The 23456-nt window shown below is 40.4% G+C and overlaps 1 protein-coding gene across 1 annotated transcript in view; it reads left to right on the plus strand.

Annotated features, from left to right (window-relative positions):
* The first annotated feature begins 3643 nt into the window (after positions 1-3643).
* ECRG4 (ECRG4 augurin precursor) overlaps positions 3644-23456 on the plus strand; it is a 65589-nt gene continuing 45776 nt past the window's right edge. Inside the window, exon 1 of the mRNA XM_088160099.1 lies at positions 3644-3659. The gene's annotated coding sequence lies outside the window, so the exon portion shown is untranslated. The remainder of the gene's footprint in view (positions 3660-23456) is intronic.

Below are 23456 nucleotides of genomic sequence, written 5' to 3' on the forward strand. Positions count from 1 at the left end.
TGATGGAGTACTGGATTTATCCTTGGGTGGTAGTTCTGGTGTTACTTTAGCAAGGTGAAGTAGAGTGAATAATGAATTTGTTTGTCTTGGAATTTGTGTGGCCTAAAAAGAAATCATCTGCGACTGCAGAGGACAGTTTTGATATGAGGCAGTGTCTAATGAGCTCTGTGTTTCTTGTTTCTGTGATAATTAAGTCCATTCATAGCTTTAATGAAAACTGCGAGATGGACCTGTTTCCTGGTACCTCTTTGCTATTAAAACACATTTCTTACTTATGCTGTATTTCAGCCAGTAGTAGTGCAACTACCTCTGTGTATAACTCTAGAGCAGTTAAGCAGATACCAGCACTGTCTGACTTGCTTTGGGGTAAATCCTGCCACTGCCAGGACACTGCACTGGCACCTTTGCAAATGAACTGCAGCCTTGCTCAGATACAAGAGGCAAGTACAATTTCTGAAGTTCTATGCACATACTACTTTTACACCTCTTGAAATCTTATTTCTGTAAGGTTTTCTGAATTGACAGCTTGTATTGGAACTAAAAAATGTATTTTTCTGTATGTGCATTAACTAAAAATTGAGCAGTGACACTTGTGCTTGGTAAAGCTTAATGAAAGAAAGCAGTGATTCAGAGCAATCCAAAATGATCATGCATTATCCTGAAGCATACCTACCCACGACTGTCTTCTAAGAAGATAGAAGTTTTCCTTAGGAAGTTGGTGAGAAGTACCAGTTGTTTACAGCTTACCTACAGAAGGATTCCACAGTGGGCTTCTTAAACCTCATGAGTGAATTCTGCAGAGAATGTAGGGATTTGCCTTCTAATACCTAGTTTTTTCTATAGGTGAATCTAAGCATGTAGCGGGTATGGCAATAATATTAAGAAAGTCAGCTATATGTTGTATGAGTATTTTCAGGTTTGAGTGAATTGGTTTTCAGTCTTATTGTCTCTTGGTAGTATTTACAAAAATTATATATGGGAGTGGCTTACCTTTTCAGCAAACTGATTGCTCTAATTACTATTTCATGCCCTGTGTTCATTTTATTCCTGAAATATTCCATATGTTTCCTGTTTCAGGAGCCCTCATATGCCTCTTGCAATCTTTTTTCTAGAGTCCATTTTTACAAGCTCTCTTAGTTCCTAACTCCTTTCTAGTCTTAGTAGCTTAGAACTAAATCAAATATCTGAATGAAGGTTTTACTATATGCTTTATATTTTAAGGGATTTATCAAATTTTCTTTGCTTGTTTTTGTTACCTCATCTTCTGTAAACAGCTTCTTTGTCTTGAGGTGTGAATTGTAAAATACTTTGTTTTGGAAGCAGTTAGTTAGTTTATGACCTGTAAATGACCAGCTCAAGTAACTTCTTTTTTTTTCAAGTAAGTTTCACCTTGGTTTTTTCCATGCTATATTTTATCAGCATGCTTTCCATTCAATAGGCTCATTAATACCTCTTCAGCTGTTCCCATCATTACTGAGATATGTTCATATGAGTTTTGCCACCTTTTCCTGCCCTTTTGATCTCATTTGTTGGACTTAGCTTAAGCATTAATAATCTTCAGTACTAAATGCTTCATAAAGGGACAATAGACATGGATTTTATTATTATTTTCCTATTTTATACACACCTTTCAATTATTTGACAAAATCTCACTTTTATTTTTTTATTACCTACAGCCTCTTTGTCAAAGCTTGCGATGGGATTTTTTTTTTTTAAATGTGAGCAGAGTCATGGTGACCTGAATTTCTTTGCTTGCAGTATTCATTAAAGGCTCAAATAATTTCTGATGGAGTAGAAGTTGTGATTTTTCTTTATGGTGTTTAGTTTGGCTTTTGCTATCCTACCTGATTCATACAGGTGCATAAGTACTTTTAAGTACTACTCCTGCACAGCCATTAATGTTTTCTTGCCTTGCTGGTGTCTATGGAGAAATGCAAATGACTTGTGAATCCATAACAGTTGTTGTACTTTCCACACAGTGGCAGAAATTTTTTATCCATGTTTATAATTTTAGCTCTGTGAAGTTGATGACAGGCTCCCACTTGACGTTATCTGGACTGTTTGTGATATCACCCTTTGTGGTATCACATATTAGGTGGGGACAAATTAGTAAAGGATTAATATAAGAGTGCACTGAAAACATGCCAGGTAAACTCACATGGACCTACTGTGTTATAAAAGCAAAGGATTTGCTTACTCTTTGCTTTTGAGGAGAGAAAAGGCAATAAAGGTATGCAGTTGGGTATTTAATGTCATTGACTGCATGAACAAACTCTGAAGTCTGACGCTTGAATGGTTCTGCTTAGTGTTCTCTATTCAGATCTTCGTGTCTCATAAATGTATATTAAATCCTAAAAGTTTACAACTGTTCCCTCAAACCTTTATTGTAGCTTTTCCGTACTATAAAGTTTGGTGTCTGGTTTAGTGGTTTCACTACGGGGAAATAGAGATCTCCCCCATTTAGAACAATAGCTTCTGTTACAACACAAAGTTGAAGTACTTTCAAAATGCCACCATACAATTTCACCTATAAAAATGAGTCAGATTTTTGCCTAAATTGTAAATTAAAAATGGATTACAGGTCCTTTGAACCAGGTCTGACAATTTACTTGGCAATAGCTACTAAATAACTGTAAGGGTTTTCATTTCTTCTTGGTCTTAAGATAGTTTAATTGAGTGCTCTAGGGATAAATGAAACTTGGGCAGTCTCTACAATCTGAATCTTACAGGCTCTGTTTTCTTACTCCAGTGGGATGTGATGACTCATTTTTAAATGGAAATGTGTTAGCATATAATAAGCTGTGAAAATTGTATTGCTAAAGTAACACTGATCTCTTAAAATGCTCTAGGAACTGTGAACCTTCCTATTCCTTTCTTTTCAGTACATTCAAAATTCAGTGCCTTTTTTATGAAGTGGAAAAGTGCAAGCCAGCAAGAGTACAGCATGCACAGTCCTGAAGAGCATTACAGATTGCCTGTACCATGTGAATTAAAGGATGCAAGTAAATGCTGCCATTCATTCACTATTTTGACTAACAAGTAAATCAGTTGTGCAATACTCTTCTAGAAAGTATACTGCAATTGCAGCCCAAATGTGCACCAGCTTTAGTATGTGGTAACAATGCCTAATGTATGTTCTTGTACCAGTGTCTTGCAAAAGCAATAGCTTTCTGTCTTTTTCTCTTTTTTAGGTGGGCATTCATGTTGTTGGATATAGTTTTAATTTGTTGGAGAAATGAACACATAATGTTTTTTGACCTAAATTGACTTAATGTGAAAAATAACTTCTATATAGTAAACTTAAAACTAGTATTTTCTGGTCTTTTGCATGATGTTGGAGCCCTATGCTCTTTTTGTGTTTTAAAATGTAATTTTTTTCTGGCACGTTCTTAGTGTGTCTTTTCTTGCTAGAAAATAGGCTGTTTCCCCTGTTGTTACTTGAACTATCCACCCAGGCTGATACAGAAGCTGACTAATAGAAGTGGCATGTAGCCATTGACACATTAGACAAGTTTTTCCTTGCATTTTCTTTCCCATGTGGTAATATTAAATGGTTTAAGAGTGGGAGGTTAAACAAAAAGAAAGAAAAAAGAAGACTTTCTAACTTGACAGATTATCTTCAGCAGTGGGAGTCCACAGTTATGAGGAAAGAATAACAGGTAAGAAATGTTCTTTTCTATTTTCCTAAATGGATTTAATTTGGAGTTTAGCTTGACATCCTGTGGCATGAGTGCAAGAAGTAAAAGAAAGGTTAACAAATTAATGCTAATTTAATCCATTTTATTGAAGGAATGGATGAATAAAGTTGTTGATCTCAGTGTCTTACTATAGAAAATAGTCATCTTAAAAAGGGGAGAACTGGGATTTTGGGGAGTTCCTTGTTGGTGATGGGGCTTTTTTTTCATTTTTGAGGGAAGACTTGAAAGAGGTGTCTTGCTCCAGTTTTCAAGACAGATTTTTGCTTCTAAGCTTCTTCCCAAAAAACATCTCTTGAGTGTGGGCCAGGCCACAGGGAATGAGTTAAGAGGAATTATTCTCCCACCTGTAATTGAAACTGGTGGTGAATAATGGGCTTTTTTTTTTTTTAATTTTGATCTCCATTAGATTGGATACATACATCTATATGGTAATTAATTAGTGGGTTCTGTGGGTTACTGACTTAGTTTTTCACCTGGGTTCAACTCTCTCAAGTTGAAATAAGCTTGATGACTTTTTTTTTAATTCCTTTTTATGTCACAGGACCAGTAGTGCATTCAGTGCAATTATAATTGGTAATGCAAAGAAGCCCTTCAGTTGTGGGCAGCTGGTATGTTTGGAATACTAAGTCCAGAGATGATGATGATGATAATACAGCAATAAAGAATTGCGAATAAGGGCACCAGCAGACAGAGAGAACAGGCTCTGGAGTCATTAACCAAGTGTCTTTATCATTTCTCTTTGGAGAGTTAGGATGTTTATTTTCACTTGAATATACATAGCTAATTCATAGAAGTTAAACTTAACGCTTTTTTGGTGTACAGTGTGTTTATATGTAAGTAAATTCACAGGAATTAGTACTACAGGAGAGAATGTCAATGTTAAGGGCCCAGGAAAATTAAGAGTACTGGTATTTAGGACAGCTTTCCTAATGAAAATCCTTGCAGATTAATGTCCCAGTGAAAAGTGGGGTGCTACTTCACATTCCTTGGTTTTGCACTGGCATTGGCCTGACTTTGTGCTGCCACAACCTATCTCCAAAGGCAGGGCAGCTGTGATTATGTTAGAAGAGATTTTCATAGTGTAAGGGCTCTTGTGCAACTAGCTTGGACTAAGCACAGAGTGCAGTGTGAAGAGGTGTTGAAGAACCCACCAGGAATGGGTGGGTGCCACAGAGAACTCATTAAACCTAGATATGTTTGTCCTTTGCCCTTACTAATTCAGCAGTGAGTGCTGACCTTATCAATGTTTGATGTTTTGTGTTAGTAAGTCTCAGGGTTCTTGTTCCTTGTGCTAACAGAGATCAGATGTGCCACTTCTCTGGTTTGTCTCTGTGGAATCATTCTGCAGTAAAGTTCAGAATGTTTAAGAGAAATTGTATCTTTAGCTGGCATATCTGGTGCAGTATATAATCACATCTATGTTGTCAGCCTCCTAATACTCTTTAGTATTACTTTTCCTGTAAAAATTAGAAGTCTGAGCATGTTACAAAAGTTAGCATTAGATTACCTGTCATGTCACCCCTCCATGGTGACATCCCATATTGTTTAATAGTGGTCTTGGAGACTTGTCTCCCTAAATTAACATCACATTTGGTTTTTTTTTTTTTCTCTCCAGCTTTTTTTTTTCCTTAGAAATACATGTACATCTGTCTTTACAGTCTTGTTAGTTCCTGGAAAGTCTTCTGGTCCTTGGCTGCTGTTCTGGAACTTCTGGATCATTTGGAACAATGACCTTTCCATCCAGTGTTGACTTCTTGAGAAATAATACTCTTCATGATGAGCTGTGTTATCCTGTGTTGGGGAAATAAGAGCCAAAGGTGCTTTCCTACTTCATGGTAGTTCTGGGAAGCACTTTGTCCTAATAAAATGAACTCTGGCCATTCTTTAGAAAAGAAAAAAAGAAAAAGAGAGCAGGTTACCCTTGTGGTTTAAATCAAATGCTCTGTAAAAGCTTGCAAATCATTCTAAAACTGTAATAATGGAGGAGCTCATTATATAATGCAATGTCAGGAACTGCTTTGGTTACTTATGAAAGGAGGAGATTGCTTTCCTCGGCATTAGCAGGATGTTAATTCTGCAATAGTCTTAGAATTTCTGAAGAACAAACCCAACCACCTTCAGGAATGTATCTGAAATCAAGCTGTGCATATTACAGTTATGAATCTTTGAGGGTAGGGTACCACACAATCACCTAGCTTGAATTTTCACTATTTTACAGTTAGCTGCAATGATTTTACTTTTATGATGATTCAGATGAATAATTTTTTTTGTGTTATTCCTAGTGCAGCTGCATGTGGTCCAGCATAATTTTCATTTAAGCTGGTTGAGCTTCCAGGAATCCTGCTTGTCCTGTGCTTTACTCATCTGCACTGCCTTCCTGCCTCATTTGTACTTGGTCTCCTACTCTGCTTTTTTGCTTTTCTCACCTGTTTTCTCTTGTGCCTTAGAGCTTCTTCAGTTTTTCATCTTCTTGTCTTCAAGTATTTCTACTCTCCCTTCATGTACAACCTTTAATATTTAGACCCTGCCTAATGAAGAGGAATGATTGCTTTGCTCCACACTTCTCCCTTACACTCTCAGCTTGCAGAGGAGCAGGCCCACTTCCCTGCATGGAGTTGTTTTTGTGCTGTGGGAACTTCAAGGAACAGATCATCAAGCAAATAACTACATGACCTGAGCAAACCTGTTCTTACTCAGAGAGGTGGTTATTGCAATAGGTGCAATGTCCACTTGAATCAGCAGCTTGACTTTGGAGCTTCAGTGTATGTGTTCTCACTGTGGAAGGTGCTCAAACAGGCTAAGCATCTGCAATTCTGAAATGGGGAATGGGAAAATACATGGCCAGTATTTCTGCATATTTACCACAAATGCCCCACAGCATGCTCATCAAAACAGGGGAAGTGAAATTCTTATGTTGGTATTTGGGAGTGTTGGCCCATCCCTCCTTTCTTGCTTGCTGAAGTTTCTTCTTGACCTACTGGCTGATATTTTCCAGCACTGAACAGAGAGAATAGCAAGGATTCCTTCAAGAGAGTTGCAATTCAGCAGTAGCAGCTTTTGAGATGTGATTTGCTTGAATTGCATCGATCCATATTTAGGCTGATATAGTGGAGTCGTTACATTGGCATATAACTATAACATTGTGTTATAGCTGTAAATGCCAGTTTGTGCTGTTTATTGGAGCTGTTATAATTATGGTGTGTGCTATAAAATCTTCATTCAAAACCTGATATCATAAACAAAGCCCTTTAATTAAAAAGAAAAAAATAGCTCCCAGCTCACGTACAAAAGGAAGGAACAGCTCAAATTGAAAAGAGGAGCCAAAGTAATTGTTATGCACTGTACACTGGATAATGGAGAGCAGACAAAGAGCATACACCAAGGAGCCATGGAAATGAAGCAGCATAAAAGGACTGGTGACAGCACCATTGGGAGTGTGCTCACCCACACAAGAGAAGTGTGTGTGTTTGCACCAGTGAGCAGGAGTGGAGTTCAAAATAATCACATGAGGCATTTGCTAAGGGACCAGGATCAGCAGACCCAGGCCAGAGGAACTTTCATTCTAAAGATGTTCATGCTTTTTCTCTCAAGATACAGAGGCAGGATATAAATAGCAGTGGGCTTGAATAAGCAGTCGGCCTCTGCAGCAGGAAATGAAGACATCTAAGAAATCCCCTTTGTCCCAGATAGATGTGTGTGTGGCATGTTTACTTTCCCTCCATTTAAGACTGCTTCAGATTTGATTTGTTTCAGAACTAACTCAATTCTCCTTTCAGAATCAGTGCAAGCCTTTCCACAGCAGATTGGTCACCAGGGAAAGGTTGGATTACCCTTGAGCATGAGTATAATCCACGTTGTCCTAGGCTGCACATGGTTGCCTTAATCCTTAGGGAGGGAGAACCAATACTTCAACAATTTTAGTACAGTACATAATTGCATTAAATCTCCTCTGCTCTTCCTCTTTCACCACCATACCAATGGGCTGGGGACACATACCCCTTTGACTTCTGTGAGATGTTTTGCAGCCCTGATACTTGAGAAAGTTGTTTTAATTCTGATACTTGGAAAAAACCACCTTGAACCTACTTCTCACACCAGCTTTTCCCACTGAATATGAAAAATATCTGCACTTACGTAGACCTGTCCGGGAACCTCATTGCCCACTGCTATAAGAACAATGTGTTGCCTGCCATCAGTACACAAAAAATACAGGATTGCTCCATTGGCAGTGGAAGAGCAGTATGAAGCTCTCTGTCAATACTGTGTCATTTCACATCAGCATGGATATGAGTTGGATTGGGAGCTGATGATGCATAAAACTTGATGAGGGGAGATAAGATATGCTGTGTGTCAATTCTGAATCATCTCTTTTCAATTAAGAGATCTTAATGTCTGTGCTGGCCCTCTTATTTATACAGTTGTAACAGTAGACTTAGCAGTACACATACATACATTAGGGGGATGCAAGACCTTAAAAACACTGACTGTGATGCTTCTGTTTTTAAGGCAAGAGAACATAATTGTTGCAAAAGCAGTGAATGAGCTAAAATACACCTTTCTTGTTAGTGATAGTGGCTGACCTGGTCTCTCTGCTGGTTCATCAGTCCTTGTGAGGCCTTGTACTTTTGGATGGGACCCATCTCCTCCCAGTCAGGATGGGTGCAATTGAGTTATAAACTCTTAGCAGGGTCCTCTTAGCTAATCCTCCCCTGGGCTTTCAGCTGCTGTGCTTCCCAGTCATGAAAGCCATCTTTTACTGGCCTGAAAAAGAAAGCAGAGAGATTTTTCCAGAAGGTTTTATCTGTGTTAGCAGACAATAGGAGGAACAGTCTTGAAATTAAGTCATGGTAAATTGTGATCTAGAGAGCTATAGATTTTTATGCTCATCTGAGATAATAGACAGGTACTGAAAAAAAAATAGGGAAAGTTAATGAAGACATTTCTTTCTCTGAATGTCTTTGACCCTTCCTGTAATCCTTATCCTTTCCAGCTGATAGAGAAGTTCAACAGTGCTTCCCCTGCCTCTGAATTTCTTGCCCTAGAACTTCCTAGAGGAAACTGGCCAGTCTTGGTACTGTCTTCTGGTAAATGATTACAGTTTACACTCACCATATGTTTTGAATATACAGGCTTGTTAAAGTGTTCCAGCAAGATTTGTGTGTCATGTGAGCACAGACAAAAATCATTGTTCCTCAGTGATGCTGCCTGTACTGAGAAGCACACATCTACATTACCTGGCATCCTGATTGTTAGTTTGAGAATGCTTTTTTTTTTTTTAATGGACAGTGGCCATGAACTGAGATGCAGAAAAAAGAAATTATTTGCAAAGAACCTCGCAACATTATGCAATAACCACGAAGAGCATCAACACTTACTTTACATGTTCTCTAAGGGCTTATACCAAGGCAGGCTGAAATTTAATGGAAATATCAAAATGACTAGACTTGGCTTTGGATCAAACTTTAATACAATTCATTTCTTACTGGCTTCTGTTTGATATCAGAAGGTATTAAGGCACATTTACTTATGATTTTAAGAGGCCTCATTTTAGAAGATATAGGGGATCAGAAATGTTAACTTGTATTCCAGACCAGCTGACTAAATTATATATCTGTTTTCTAAACTGTCTTAGGCAAGGCATATTTACTTCACCAATCTTGCAGAAAATATAAAAAAATGGAGATGGTGCCAAATCTGCAAAGAGAATGTCATATGAAAGGGGATTTTGTGCTTACTTCAATATAGACTATTGCACTGTTCTTTATCTGAGTCTTCCTAAGTTTTCTGCTGTAGAATTACTGTGGCTTTTCTCAGATTTTCTGCTTATTAAAATTCAGCCCTCCAACTTCTGAGCTCCCTTGTCCAATGTTATTTGATCCTACCTAGGGGAATGTGTTTTAAGCGTTAGATATTTTTAATGGATAAAACCTTAATAGTAAGAATTTAAAGAATATTATACTTTGGGACTTAAAAACCTCAAGTTGGAGAAGAAAAGAACATTACTTCCTTTCTCAGTTTATTTCACCTTTGTTCCATATGGAATTGGAAATAACGTTCCAGCTCTTCAAGGAACACTATGATATTACTGTGCCTATGCCCTTGGACCTTAAATTCCCATCCCATAGAGATTTTGAAAGTTTTCTTCATCTGTAATAAGCTAACATTAAAAATAAACTCTGGATGTCTCATAGAATCACAGAATGGTTTTGGTTGGAAGGGACATTAAAGATCATCTAGTTCCGACCAGGGACACCTGCCTTTAGACCAGTTTGCTCAAACCCCATCCAGCCTGGTCTTAGACACGTTCAGGGATAGGGCATCTACAACTTCTCTGGGCAATCATTGCCCAGACCACCACCCTCACAGGTAAATAATGTCTTCCTAATATCTAATCTAAATCTACTGTCTTTAAGTTTAAAGCCATTTCCCCCTTGTCCTGTCAATACATGCCCTTGTGAGAAGTCCTCTGCAGTTCTTGTGTCAGCTCCCTTTAGGAGCTATAATGTCTCCCCAGGCTGAACAACCCAGTTTCTCTCAGCCTGTTTTCCTAGGAGAGGTATTCCAGCCCTCTGATTGTGTTTGCAGCACTCCTCTGAACTCCAGTAGGTTCACATTTTGTGTGCTGGAATCCCCAGGGCTGGATGTAAGGGCTCCAGGGCTCCAGGTAAGGTCTCACAGGAGCAGAGTAGAGGGGCAGAATCCCCTCCCTTGCCCTGCTGCCTACACTGCTTTTGATGCAGCCCAGAACCATCAGCTTTCTGAGCTGCAACGTGCATATTAGCAGGTCATGCCCAACCTGTATTTGTGTAGAAACATATTTTCGTCCAGTCTTTTGGAATTACAGAGGAGACAGTGCCACATATATTCTCAGTTTTGGGACTTGTCTTTGAGATGGTCACTTGTTGCACCATGGTAGTGAAAAGCTTTTTCAGTGTATGAAAGAGCTTAAAAAGTAGATTAGGAATGATTGGTTTAAATTCCTTCATCTCATGGATTTTGATGTTTATCTTTGTGATAGTATAGCAATGCAATACAACTGCAGCTGAAGTTTGGCAGTTTGTTCCTCTTGAGTTCTCTTTCAGCTTCTCTGTAAGAAAAAGCATTAAGCTTTCTGCTTAATGATGTTCCTTTCTTCTCTACTGGTTGGAACAGGCTAGCTTCACAAGCTTCATGTTGCAGTAATCATTATACGATGTTTAGTATTGGTGGTTGGATACTTAGAAGAGCAGCAAGTTTCCAGGCAGGGATCAGATCCTAACAACTGCTTGCAGAAGGATTTAGTGAGGTTACACCTGTTTATCTGCTGCAAACTGATCCTTTTTTTCTTTCTCTTGCTGCCATTTTCCCATGTCTTCAGTGATTCACAGCCTCCTACACTGCAGTCCACTGGGACTGCCAGAGATGACTTTGTTTTGAATTGATGTTTCTTGAATGACCCAAGTTTTCCTTGTAATCTGATTCCATCAAGGGGATGGTGTTAGGCCTCTGGGATTTTTAGGAATGACTTTCATTGCACACACTTAAAGGAAGCTTGTTCAAAGTGACCTACAAACTTTAAAGTCTCAAAGGAATCACCATTTCTCAGTTCTGGGCTCAAAAACATGCCTTCCTCAAATGCCTGTGCTCTTTTGGACAAGTGTGCTTGCTGCATGCCAAGCTCTCTGTTTCCCTCTAGTCCTAAGCTCCTCTGTGCAAGCAGGGTCACAGTCCTGCTTGGATGTGGAGCACCCATGTCAAATGACCTCCTATGACCCCAATGCTTTCACTGTTGTGCCCTCCTCCTGTGTCTGTGTGCTCAGTTTGTGAGATTCCTCAACTATATAAGAAGCTGAAAGCACAACCTTGGGCCCTGCTTATTAAACACCATTTAAAAAGCATCTACAAACTTCAGCTTGTCTTGAATGTGTGAAGATTGCAACACAAACTTCTTGACAGAGTGGTACATTTCCATTTTCTATTTAAGAGAATAATAATGAATCACAAATATTATAAGATTACTTCTGTGCACTGTATACATGCTTTGTAGATGCTTCCAAAAATAGAATTAAATAAGGAATTAGAAAAAATGGTACTGTGCACTTTCTGCCATTGGCTTGTTCAAGCTCCTGTTCTTCCACGTGCTTTGCAGCACTGAGAAGTATAAACACAGCTAGTCTCTTCCTTTTTCAGAACTGCTTAGACAGTGTATCCTCCTGCTACTCAAATGTATTGCCAGAGTTGCCAAGTGGCAAATCACATGGATTCATCACATGAATGGACCTTTGTTCATGTGGAATTGCTTTGGTACTGCAAAGCAGTTTCCTATAGGTCACTGGTTTGCTGTCATTCAGGTGCTTGGCGATGTTATTCATAATTTCTTTTTGCTGTTGATCAGAGCCATACTTCAGGCTGTGAAGAAGGGTACAGAGGATATTCAATATTAATCTGAACTGTGCAATTCTCTCTTAAGGTACCTGTTATAAAGAATGCAGGGAATTAATTCCCCTGCTGCTTCTGCCACAAGTGGGATTTAAGGTGAGCTAAGGAACTTCAGCTGATGCTCCATATTTTATTGTGTGTCAGGCAAGCCCAGAAACTTTATTCGTGAGGGCTGTGCGTGCTCTTGACTGATGAAATATTTCACCCGCTTTAGCTGTGGGAGGTTGTTTAATTAAAGGGAATAAGTAGCATGTACTATATCAAACACTTTAATTCTGAAAACTTGGAAATGAGAATTAATAGATTCATGCAGAAGTGTGCTTACAGTGGATTAATGATTGTTGTTAAGCTGGCGATTATTCATTTCCATTTTGAATACATTGGTCTGAGAATATTCTTGGGATCCAAAAAAATTAAAAAATGGAGATGCGGGGCCTTGGGGGTGGCAACTCTGGAGCTGAAATATGTTTCCCTTCAGTGCCATGGCATTAAAACCCACTGGCTGATGCTTCAGGTAACTGACTGTCATTTCCACCCTGTATGTGGCCTTGAGACTTCCTGCTCAGTTTTCAAGCATGCCATGATGCTGACAGTAAGGTTTAAAGAGAGCAGTGAAAACAAAGGTTTGAAACACTAGTAAAAGCCTAATTTCATGCCACCGGTTAAGGGGAACCACAGTGAAGGTTTGTATGATGCTCTCATGGGCTTTGGTGTCATGCTGCTATCACTGGCATCCACAGTCCTCCAACAGTCTCTGAGACTTGTATCAGACCTAGTTTGCCTGGATTATCAGTGTAACCTGTTTTCTCCCATCTTGCTTCATCCAGAATAAAAGAAACTACTTTGCAGTTCTAGGACTGGGATTTAAAACAAATGGGCAGTATTAAGAGTATGTCCTTTTTAAAAAGATGCCCTGTGGAATGGTATTTGAAGAAAAACTGATCATGGTGAAGTACAAGAGAAAGCCGAAAACTCACGAGTGTGAGTTTTTTGTGCAGCAAGCGTGGGGGGTGAGCTAGAAAGATCAGGATGAGGAATGAGCCTCCACTGATATTCACACAGAAAGGGAAGAGCATTAAATCAGGTCTATTGATTGGCACTGATACAAAAGTAATGCTTTTCTCTTAAGCACAACTCTGCTGTCACAGCTTTTTGGTTACTGATGTGTGCTTCCCAACAAAAGACATTACCTTAATACAGAGAAGTAGCTGTGAGCTGCAGGCACAACTGAGGCTGTGGCATATTCTCAAGCATGATTACGCAGACAATTTTTTTCCAGTGCGTTTTTACGTCTATTTTTTTCTCTCCTGAATGCTTCTGTTGATAGTCAGACTTTCTCAATTGTTATTGCTCACATTAAGTGGTAAGAAGAGGGAAGAGTAAAAACCTGAATGCTTATAATGTCCCTCACTGTTGCAAAATCATTATTGGCAGCATGTGACATCAACACAGGGGTTTAGAGAAGCACGGAAATAGTACCTGAGGGGTTAAAAAGACATTGTAAGTGGCTGTGAAACATCATCTTCCCTTTCTCAAATAAAATGCTCTCATCCACTAAGTCATCTATCTCAGTCCTCATTAAAGTTAGTGGGAGCTTTCCCATTAACTTAAAAGGATATTGGATCAACCCCAGATCCTCCGTGCTGGGTGTAACGGGCACAGTTGTTAAGCTCAGAGGTGAGGAGAGGGAATTTTATGGCTGAAGAGTCAGTGTGAAATTTCAGCCCTCTTGAATCCACTGGTGAAACTCCCATTAACTTCATTAGTGTTGGGATTTTGCCACTAGACTCAGCATGGAATGAAATCAATGTAGCAAGAGATGGCAGGATGTTTGACAACAGAGATGCTAGCTGTGTTTTATCCATGGCTGGAATGCTGAAGTGTAAATGCTGAAGTTAAAGTTTCATGTTGCCATTTCAGTGGCAATAGGAGAATTGAGCCTGACTGCAGCTGCCTGTCTTGTAAGGAGAGAAATTCTGGCATGGCATCTGGCATGAGCTTTCCTTCAAAAATGCTCCCTGGGGACATTTCCAGTTTATCCAGAGGTGGCTGCATCTCATATGCACCAGATAACTGGAATATAATACACTTCCATCCAGGAGCAGAGACCATACCCATAATCCCTTCCCAGGTAGAAAGCATAAAGCTAGAGTCCAAATAAAAATAGGGAATTTGGAAGAAAACAAGCTTCTTAGAAAGTAATGAGCTGTACACATCCAGCTGTGCTATCTGCAAGGAAATGATACATTATTGAATTGGAAAGAGATGTGTGTGTAAGAAGGAGGAAAAAATGATTGAAAACACATGATAATGGAAAGGATTTTCACCACACTCTTCCCAAATGTGAAGAGAAAGATGTCCATTATAATAATTTCAGTGTAAGCCCCAGAAATATGCTGCAGTGTGAGGCCAGATCCATCCCTGGAGGGCTTGCAAGCAGAGATGAATATAAAAAGTCACAGGAGTTCAGGGATAGGTCAATACAATGATTTCAGTTTTTAAGCAGCTAGTACAGGGTTTTCTAGAAAGGGCTGGAAATCTTATTTCCCTTAAGCAGTTGTAGTTGAACTCCAAAACCCAGAGCCTCTTAAAACACTAGTTGCTTTCTGAAATGTTGGTGGTTATTAGTATCTAATTCGAGCCTGTTTCCCAACCTGGGAAGTATCACTACTGAGAACTTCTGTGTGCTCCTCTCTGCCCTATCCTACTCCCTGAGCAGGCTCTGAATGAAAGGGTTTGTTGTAGGCATGTGCTTCACCTTTTACTTCTACGTGCTGTTGACTGGTATTAGCAGTACCTCCCTCAAAAGAGATGAGGATGATAACAAGATGATGCTTAATTGAGGTCCCTGAAAGGACTTCACTGGCTTTAGGCTCTGTCTGCAGCCACCAAAGATCCATCCCTGGGGAGAGCACATAGGTGCTGCATTGTAGTGCCTGCATTTAGATGTGCTGCCTGTAAGTCTGACTCCTTCTGGGATTAAATGGTTCATTCTTTCAAATACTGTCTTATTGGTAATGCCAGCATGTCATTAATGCAGTGAATCATTAAATGGGGAACATTTTTCCTGTCTACTTTTCTGTGTGGTAATGTTAAATGTGGTCCCCCACATTTCCTACCTCCAACACCTACCCTCCACATCCCCCATCCGATTTCTCTTTCTGGAGCATTCAGAGTGCATGACTTCATCTGCCTGATTATCTCGAGCCTTGGGAATGCTGGCTTTGTCTCTGAAACCACCAGAATGTGCTGAGCAAACACCGCTCCCAGTCAGGCTGCATCAGGGCTGGCAGCTAAAGCCTCCCATGCAAGAAAACTTGCTAGGAGCTGCTTTTCGATGAGATCATCTTTAATGATAGGGGGCTGTCTTATTTTGGTGAGCTGGATTGTACACGAGGGCAGTATCAGGGCCAAATAAAAGAGCTCTTGTTTCTGAATGTTTTTGTAGCTTTCTAGGATTGCATTTTTGCACAAAAGTGGGCATTCATTCTTAGTTACGTTGCAGTTTCATCTTTCATACTGACAATGTGGTTTCTGTCATTGGCAGCAGTGCCAGTAAAATCTACAATGGATTTTTAAAATGTAATTGGAGAGGGAGTGCTTTTTCTCTGAGAGGCATGAAGAGCTGTATCTCTGACGATGTAAACTTCTTAAGAACTGTGCTCTTCGCTCAAGTCTGTCTGGCTATAGAGCATTGTTGTTCTTGTGCATCAAGCAGCAGGAGTAGGCTGAAATAATGGAAAGAGAAGGATTGCTGACAGGTATCTAATGGGAGCCATTTCATGGGAACTCCCATGATTGGAGTGCAGGAGCTCTCTGTGCAGCTTCTCCAGCTTGTTGAGGGGTATATTTGCTGCCACAGGTGTTCTGATGAGCAGAACAGGAAATTAGGATGGGTTAGATATTACTGGGATACAAGGAAGAATATTATGTTTCCATGTTAGCTGATAATATCTATGCTATGCAAATCCAATCTTTCATGGTCTGCAGACATTTCCTTCTGCCCTCCATGAGGAAGATAAGTTCTTAGAGCTTGCTCAGAACTCAAGCTGCAGCATTACATTGTCAGAAATGATCCAAAGGAGGGGAGGTAGTGTGTAAAAAAAAAATGGACAATGTGAGTTACATATCCTGACCCCCCAGTCTGTGAAGCATGTCTTGATATCTTGAATTTCCTCCTTGAATATTCAAAAGCTGTGGGCCTGCCACTGTTTTTACACAGCAGAGACAAATAATGCAGACAGCAATTACAGCCACTGTTCAAATCTTAGTCAAGCATGTGCTTATTAATTTGAACAGCGTCAAGGTCCCAGCTTTCTCCCTGTCAGGCAGTACAATCCCCGCAGGTTTAGGAGCTGCCAGTGCATGTGAGGACATTTGATGTTTTCTGTCACTGCTCTTGCATGTATATGAAGTTGAGTGTTATCCTGGTGTTACAGTGATTGCTTCCAGCATGGCTTTTTGGGGGAAATAAATAATGCCAGTCAAATTAGGAAGTGATCCAATATCTTGCTCATAACCCAAATTAAGTAAAACAAAGCTTGTATTTTATTCTGGTTTAGAAAAGGTTTAACTTTTTGACATTAAGCCCTCTATACTCTCTTCTAGTCCATCACACAAACATCAAAGAAATTGTTATAGCTTGACTAGAAATGCTTCAAGATGTTCTAGAAAAGAGCTTATTCTCACTGAGCTGAGAAGATAAGCTTGTGCAGAGCTGAAACCAGCTTTCAGGAGCTTTGCAGGTGGAAGTTTTGAATGTCCAGCTAAGAAACTGGCTAAATTTTGATTGTTTCTATTAAATTAGTGATCAAGACAGTGTCAATACACAGTTTTGCATGGCCTAATAAATAGATGTAGCTTTATCACAGGTGATTAAATTGGAGTCTTTTCCATTGAGATAGAAGCTAGAGAAGGTTACCAGGGACAACTGCTGACTCTGAACATTTTCGAATTCTTAAATCCAACAAATATTTATCCATGAAATTTTAAAGGACTAGACATAGGAGCTCTGTTGATCTCTGTATTTTGGTTTTTAGTCAGTGAGTGGAAAAAGTATACTGCTAACAGACTATGAAAATTGAGTGCTGGTGCTAAGTGTAGGTCTATCAGCTTGACATTGATCCAAAGCAAAATAATGGAACTACTGAAACTGGAGTCCTTTATTAATGAATAAAGGGAACAGCACTTTGTTAGCATCTCTTTATCTGAGCCTAAGGAAAATGGATCTTGTCAAATCAGCCTGATGTATTTTACTTTACCAAGATTACAAGCTTGCCTGATAAAAGATGCCTAGTCACCTAATTGGGCCTTCTTCACATCTTGACCCAGAGAGAAAATGAACAATGTCCAACAGAAAGTGGTTTTGATGCTGATAGATCTCCAGGTGGAGATGGATGGAGGGAATCATCTCTGAGCTGTTGGTGTATATAGTAGGATTCCTCAGGGGTCGTATGCTGGGTTTTTGCTGTCTAACACTTGTGTCAGCAGAACATGAAAACACGAAATGATTGCTGCTACTGTTTGTAGATGTGCATGCAGACTGGACACAATTGAGGGAATAACTAATCTCACTGTAAGAGCCACCCACATTATTTGATAAACTGTGAGAACATAAGAAAAACTCATATATTATTTGCCTGGTGCAGGGTCTTCTATTTAAACTCAAGACAGCAGGTCTTGAAGGGGCCTGAGGTTTTGATCCAGCAGAGCAGTGACTAAGAGGCCCTGGTGGATGGAAAACAGAGTATAAATCCCAAAACCCTGCCAGGCTGTGGGGTTTGATAAGGCACTAATGTGGATGTGGAAGGAAACATTAGAAAACTAAACTCAGTATTGGTAAAAAGGAAGTGGGTTGTTTACAAAGTCACTGTACGTTGGATAAAATCCACTTTTGTGCAGAGGGCTAGCACAGATGATATCAGGGATTAGAATGAGATTTTCATCTTGGTCTGCATTTCAGTGCAGAGGTGGAGTTTAGCCTCAGTATGTTATTGTGCTACATCAGGATTTAAATTCCTTATATACTGTTTTCTGGCAAACATTTAGGTAAATGTTGCATTAAGTAGACATTTATTTTTAATAACATTCACATTTATCTTGCTTTTCTCCTGACATTTTTAGCGTCTTCACAGATACCTGCATAGCTATTTCGGTTCTAAAATTTGCAGTAATTAATTGCTTTTCTACATATCTGTGTGAGCAGCTATCAGCAAAGAGAAAGGGAGGTGCTCTAGTTTCACATCCTTTGATTAAAGGTAAATTGAAATAATTGAAGGTGTGGTATTTAATGTAGAGGCTTTAGGGCTGAAAACCAGCATCCTGATACCTGCTGAGAAATACCTTACTCCACAAATAATCCCTGTTCTAGTAACTCCTGCCGTGGCTAAGGCTAACATTGGAATGTGGCCCACAGTAATTACTGTTTTGAGACAAAGGGGACGCTTTCTGTTCACCCAGAAATAAATCACTTTGATTGCTTTTCTCCTATGGCAGCGTGCTGTATGTATAATTTAAGATGTACAGCACAGCGGTGGAGCCTTTTAGAACTGGATCATCCCACCGGTCAGCAGTAAAAGCTGATGCAAATGATGGGTGAGCAGATAAACACGAACAGTTTTGGGAGCTGCCAAGTGCCAAGGATGCTGCACGTACAGCTAAGAGCACTGTATGTGTTTCAGTCTCTGCTATCAGCCTGTCTGGAGGTGAGACTCAGCTCGCCTGCTAAACTGCAGGAATGTCTCAGGATTGCTCTTGGGGGATTGTCTGAGTGCTGAGTGGAGCTGCAGTCGTGTCAAGAAAACCAGTCCATCGTGTCAAGTGCTAATAACAGGAATTAAGCAGTTCTGTAAACACTTTTTACGAACAAGTATAATCAGTTTGGTGTCTCTTAACAGACTGGTATGTGATGACGCTGGAGAGCTTTGGAACAGCTTTAAGAAGGGGAGGCAAGGCAGAGCATCATCCCCTCTTAGAGGGCATTCGCTGAAAGTGAGGCTTTTTTGTGGCTGTGAATGGGGCGGCTCCATGCACAGCTGGGGGCTGACCTCACAAACACAGGGTTGTTTTTTGTTGTAGTAACCAGCCACCTGGGAAAGGTTTCTAAAACAGTTCTTTTTTATTACCTGGTGAGCACTCAAAGCAATTATAACTATGGCAGAAATTGCTGATGGGCTTGTATCAATTTCCTTTTGATAGCTGTCTTTTCTTTCATTAATCTGGGGTCTGAGATGTTTTTTGTAATGCCAGGATCTTCATCCCTCTCTTCCATGGCTCCAACTCCTCTCCAGGCTGTGAAATCAGCTTCAGTCTGCCTTTGTCTCATCCTGCTGTGAAGTCCTTGGACTTTTAACCAGTCCTGTAGTTAAATAGCCCCTTCTCACAGTGCCACGAAAGCACATCTCTCTCTACGTGACCCCAGTTTCTGTACTGGAGGCACAGCAAGAACTGGAGGAACTGCCTCTGCCAGCAGCCACCCACCTCTTCCAGGGCTTCCACCTGAGCAGGCAGTTCTTGGTGCTTGGTGTCATTCCTGCAGTTCTTGGTGTCATCCCTGCTCTGGTTGAGAGGAGAGGTGAGCAGTGAACATCAAGGTTCTGTGTCACAGAGCATCTGGCCAAGGCAGTGAACCTGGGCTTGATACCATGCTTTGTCTTCTGGCTCAGCTGAAAGGCTGACACAGAAATTTGAGTAAAACATGTTAAGTAGGCACCCAGAACCTGCTACATACAAATTCATTTAATGGTCTTGCATGTGTTCATCTGAAAAAGCAAATATATGTAGTTTGCATGTCTAATGCGACTAGAAGAGACAGAAAAAGATCAGAGAAGAGGTTGTTCTATTTAATTTCTAGACATTCTACTTTTGTTTAAAATCAGCATTGTGATTGAGGCATTCTTATTACAATTTTGCAGATACTTGTTTGCAATGAGAGACATTGCCATGTGGCATTCTTATACTCCCTTTTTGTTTTGTCCTTTATGAAATCTTGTGCTTTCAGTTCTGAGTAAATTAAAGGGGTTGGATTGGCAGTTCCAGATGTAGATGCTCTGTTCATAAAGCAGGTCCTGTACAGTAACAGAATTAAGCTGCCAGTTTAGGTGTGCTTGAGCACCTCTGATTTGATCTGAAGAAACCTCCATGCCAGCGGAGAAAGTCAGCAATTTTGTCTTCAGCACCAGCATGAACTTTGATGCAGAAGCTGTGCAGCTGACTGAAGTAACCTGACTGGTGGTATTGCTGCTCTTCCATCCATGTCACTACTTACTGATTATAAAACCCTGCCTCTTTACTCCTGTTGATAGCAGGTTTTGTACTTTCTGCATCTGCTGGGCTTCAGTAACATATTTGCTGAGAAAATGTTCTGTTGTCGAATCTTGAACCTGGTGTTTTTTTCTACATTTTAATTATATTAAAAAGAAAAAAAGCAGGTGGAGGAGAACTTGGATCCTAACAATATTATTTAAGCAATGAGTTCATCTTGGAGGCTAAACCAGACCTTTTACTTTTGAGTCATTCTGTGGGTGGTGCTGCTTCTGTACAAGCACAAGGTGCCCTTACTACATTTGTAATTCAAAATAATTTCCAGCAATTTGAGTGCAGATAGAGCCAATCATTGGTGCTTATTTCTTTCTACCTTCTCATGGAGAAAAAAAGTCTTTCTGATACTCTTTTGAAGCTGAACATGATGCAAAAATCAGGCAGACCTTTCATCTTCCTCTCTCCTGATGCTTACCATCTTGTCTGTAGAAACATGAGGACAGTGGCATGTGTCTGGCATATGAATCAAGTCTCCCGTACACAGGGTGGAGACAGACCATGGTTGTCTCTGTGGAGGGCCCCAGCAAGGTGCTGGTCCCAGCCCCAAACTGTGAAACAAACAGTTTCCATGAGGTCTGCACCTATCCCTCTTGCAGGCCTGGATCCCCATCTCACACTAGCCCCAGGCAGAAGCTGGGGTGGGCTGTGCTCACACAAGGACAACAGCACCAGGGCAAACAGCTCTTGTCTGCACCAGCTGCTGTTAAAACGCGGGGGAAGTTCCTTTCCCAGAAGCCTAATGGGAGATGTTTCAAGCTCTTCTAATTGAGCAGTGCTGCAATACAAAATGCTATTTGAAAATCAGCGTTCCTTTGTATGCAACTCTTTTGTTTCACCTCTCTCACCATAACCAAGGCATGGAGCTGAATTACAAACCCTGCAACATCTGGGTAGTGGCTGACAGCAAGCCATGTTCACAATGGGCCAAAACTTGGTCTAGACTGGGGAGTGGGTGTAGGGAAAACCATCTCCTTTAAGGAAATCTGGCAGCTCCAACAGGCTGGCACAGTTCCTCTGCCCCTCATCCAGATCATGGTTAGCCACTGGTCTGACACGCTGGCAGCATGCTCTCCACACCCATCCTCTCTCTGCCAGGCACAGTCTGTCCCTCTGTGCTGACCACTGGAAAAGCTTGCAGGGGTTATCAACAAAGGTTTGCCTGTCCAGCTGGTGAAGTGAGAAGCACTCGCTCTTGGATAGAAACGACAACAGCTTTTTTTTTTTTTTAACCAAATTATTTATTTGAATAGATGGAGCAGTAACTGTGCACTGTATTCAGAATAATTTAAAACCAAATTAATGCCATGCACTTGTAAGCCAAGGCATAGGGAGGCAAGTAAATCCTTCTTCCTAGTCTTAGGGGAGTTGCTTTTTCCCTGCAGCACAGGAGAAGGGCTCATGCATGCTTAAAATGCCATGTATCAGTTAGAGAGCCTGTGTGCTGCTGTTCAGATGACACCACTGGTTAACACACAGTTTTCTTCCCTCTTGACCTTTTAATGTGTGTGCCCTCTCATCATCATCCCCCATTTTATTTTAATAGGGAGCAGGCTACACCAGCAGCATAACAATTTGTTTCACAGGGTTCTTCCTCATCTGAGGATGATTGCTAGAAAAAAGCTGGGGTTGGAGTGACACGTGGGAAATCGTTATACTAAAGCTGGAGTGCATGAGGAGTCTGGCCTAGCCCATCTGCATTCGAAGGTAATGATGCTTTTGGTTTTTTAGGATTTTTGGATGGAAAAAGTCAAGGCTGGGTGCAGCAATGCTGCTCTTTGCAGCTGGAGGTGCAGGGAGAGGTTTGCTGATCTGTTATGTGCCATCTGCTGTTGGGCTGCTGGAGAAGCTGGCAAGCAGCTCCAGATAACCACATGGGTAGGGTATTTTTCAGAAACGGCTTCCGGGATTGTCCTCAACCCAAAGACCCGTTAAAATCGGTGTTAGACTGATGAACAGGGATTTCTGCTCGTTGCCATAAAGGCTGAAATGACTGGATAGAGAAAGATATCAGTTTCCAATTCTACTTGAGCAGATATTTCTGCCCAGGATAATGCCCCTCTGGGGGTGGAGAATGAATGGAAATTAGTTATAGGGAGTTCCAAGGGAAGGCAAAAATGAAAGCAATTTAATCATAAGGGAAGTCTTTATGTTGCAGAGATAACTAATCGGTATTGAGCAATAAAGATCTTAGGATATAAAACAGAAAAATTAACTATTTTATGCATGGAAGTACTTCGGATAAATTCTGAATACTAGATTGTATACTGGAGCAAATTAGTACCATTATTTCTGTGCAGAAAAAATGAGATTTTTGTGAGAGAAACAGTAGCAGGACATTTTCTCACAGAGAGAGATGAAGGAACAGGGGCTTTTTCTCACCTTACATTTAAATCCAGAAAAGTTTGGTTTTCTCCTGTTTGTATCTTGACCAAAACCCCAGACATTTTTTTAATGCTTACTCTGAATGCTGCTTTGCACTGTACTGCACAGAGCAGGGGAAAGTAATTGAAAAAGACTGATGGGGAAAGCATAAAAATTATTGTACAAAGAGAGATTGTTTATATATCTTTATTTAGCAAGTGAAGTACATTGCCAATAGGAAGGAGAAAAACGAAGGCTCAGCTGTTTACCAAGGCAACAGAAATTTTCCTGAAGTGAGGCCAGCTTTGATATGAGCTATTAATTTTGCTTGATTTTTGCAGGGCTACTTCTGAATAGGATTGGAATGTCATGTTTTTGTGTGAGGGCATAAACATCTTGCTTTCAGTTCATGTTAGTTTTGCATCTGTGTTTCTAAAAACTGATGGCTGGTCTGGCACTTGAAGGCCCATAGCGTGGCTGAGGTTGTGGTATGACCTGAAACAAGTTGTGCCCTGTGTGCTTTTGGGAAGGGCTGAGGTCCTTGTGGCACCAAAACAAGGCTGTTGAAATAGAGCCAAGTGCATTGTGTTAATCCTGTATTTTTTGCCCTTCTCTTCTTCCATCTCAGCAAAGCCTGTCCTTGTGGCCCTGGTCCAGCAA

The sequence above is a fragment of the Sturnus vulgaris genome, chromosome 2 (genome assembly GCF_052056855.1).
Source record: "Sturnus vulgaris isolate bStuVul1 chromosome 2, bStuVul1.hap1, whole genome shotgun sequence".
Lineage (NCBI taxonomy): Eukaryota > Metazoa > Chordata > Aves > Passeriformes > Sturnidae > Sturnus > Sturnus vulgaris.